The sequence below is a fragment of the Quercus lobata genome, chromosome 9 (genome assembly GCF_001633185.2).
Source record: "Quercus lobata isolate SW786 chromosome 9, ValleyOak3.0 Primary Assembly, whole genome shotgun sequence".
NCBI classification, from domain to species: domain Eukaryota; kingdom Viridiplantae; phylum Streptophyta; class Magnoliopsida; order Fagales; family Fagaceae; genus Quercus; species Quercus lobata.
The window spans coordinates 38,828,046-38,830,407 of NC_044912.1; the positions used below are offsets into that span (position 1 = coordinate 38,828,046).

The 2,362-nt window shown below is 33.4% G+C and overlaps 1 long non-coding RNA gene across 1 annotated transcript; it reads left to right on the top strand.

The window, feature by feature from the left end:
• Nucleotides 1–518: 518 nt before the first annotated feature.
• Nucleotides 519–2,063, top strand: LOC115959234. The gene is made up of 3 exons (XR_004084806.1): nt 519–706; nt 1,351–1,479; nt 1,761–2,063. It is a non-coding gene; the product is annotated as an uncharacterized LOC115959234 (long non-coding RNA).
• The last annotated feature ends 299 nt before the right edge of the window (nt 2,064–2,362 follow it).

Sequence of the window (2,362 nt, forward strand, 5' to 3'; positions counted from 1 at the left end):
GTGGATAGCATTTTGGTGTAAGAGTGGCAAAATTCGACACGACCTGCAAACTTGACATGACACAAAATTAACAAATTATAGGTTGAGACTTAATGGGTTCGTATCATATTCAGATTGACACGACTAACCCATTTAATAAATTTTTTGGGGCCGTGTCCAAGCCATGGCACTACAAAAAACAAGGGCTATAGTGACGTTTAAAATACGCCATTATAAGTCCTAAAAATGCCACTATAGGTCCATACCCTATAGTGGTGTTTTTAAAACGCTGCTATAGACCCTTATATTTTTTTAAGGCGAAACTATAATGTTGGTCCCTCAAATTTACCTTATAAGCGCAATTGGTCCCTCAAATTTTCAAAATGAGCGATATAAGTCATTTTGTTAACTTCCGTTAGTAATATTGCTTACGTGGCTAACAGAATAATGACCTAGGATTTTTTTTAATGATGTGGCAGTTCTCTTTATTAAAAAATTCCAAATTAAATTACACATAAGAAACAATGAAGACCCGTTCCAAACTCAAATCCTAATCCTAACCCGATCAAAACTCAATTTGCAATTTGCAATCTGATGTGAGATTCACAAATCCACGACAGAGAGGGATTGAACAGACCCAAGCCCAGCCGCCACAAAGCCGCCGCCCTCCGCTGGAGACATTGGCCTCCTGCTTCTCCAAGTGACAGCCACTGCCACGGTTCATAAGGTTTACTTTTGTGTTGATTTTAAGCATGTTTGGAATAAACCTCTGAATGTTTGGAATCAACATCTGAGCACAAGAATTCTGTAAATGTGTGCTCCATTGCTTTGGTCTCTTCTGGACGTTTTGTTTTATTTATGAGGTTTTCTTTTGTGTCGATTAAACTAAAATTCGTAGTGGAACAATATCAGTTAAATATATGCATAGGGACTGTGATTTGTAAAAAGTAACACTAATCTTGTATTATTCTAGACTAGTTTATACATGTGATTGTAATGCTCTTTGAGATTTTAAAGTCCATATCTGTAATGGTCACAGATTCTAGTTTTAAAGACTTCAGGCAGGTCAAATTTTTTTAATTGGTCAGTATGTATTTCTTCTATGGTTATCTGACAGTCATCATCTTGTATTTTGTTAAAAGTGGGGGTTGTATATGCATTGCATTTGTACACGATTCTATTATATAAGAAATGACAATTTGTTTGTTGGTTGCCATTTATGAGTTATGGATTTCTGCTGTGAATATCCCGGTTGGTTTTAATTTGATATTTATCGTAGCATTACCAAGTAGCTCTATCTCGTGAACTTCTAGTTCCTCTCTATCCTCATTCCTTTTCAACTTTATAATCTTTTACAATTTTCGTTTGCAGGTTTTGTTATCAAATATAAAAACTGGTTTATGAGATTGGAAAATAGGGATATGGCATAATTATGTTGTTTCTTTTACCAATAGAGAAAGAAGCTGTTAGTAATCTGCTTTGGTGAGAAATTTCCACAAGGTAATATGTCTTGTGTCTCTTGTCCTGCACTTTATTTTCCATTAAAACCTATATATTACTTAGTTCTTAAATTGAATTTTAATTATTTTGCTTCATCTTCTTCGATTAGATTGTGTATAAATAGTTAGTTTTTGTAATCTATTCTCACAACTTGTAATCTCTCTTTCATTCAATAAAATCTGTGAGTTTCATTTAGAATGAGTCTTCAAGTTTTTACAATTATGCTTCCATGACTTTACAGTTTAATATTTCTTATGTGTATTTCCTTATAATGGCGTTAGGGAGCCGAGCAACAAACATTTGTAAGTTCTGAAGACATAAACCAAGCATTGTTTAGAGATGTCTGCTATGGAGGAAGATGTCTATAAAAGAATAAGGTGGAAAAAGATTAATCTGGAGTAGATTACAAGGCTTGAAGAGATGGATTTTTAAAGTTGTTCTTCTTCAAGGAATTTTACAAGCGAGAAGTTGTAATAATAATGTCTTCTAAATAAATTTCGCACATTTATTTGGTCCATCTTAAAGCAATTATGTATTGTTTCTTGAATTTGTTTTTCAAGGATCATTTTGGTCCTTCTCTAACTCCAGAGTTCAATAAATAAAGCAATAGCAAAATAATTTTGTTATACTATGTAAAAATATTCTTATTGTGGATGGAAAATTCTTATTATGGATGGAAAAGTGTGTTGGTGCAAAATATGCTCCAACAAAGTGTGAAGTGACAAACTAAATCACTTAAATTATATAATGTCCTTGATATGGAGTAACTTCAATTGCTGTTTTGACTGCATTCTTGTCACTAGATTTCGAGCTTATCAGATGCTTCTCTAGCTCGGGTAGTTTCTGATATACCATAGACAGTAAGAGTAGAGCATTATAATCT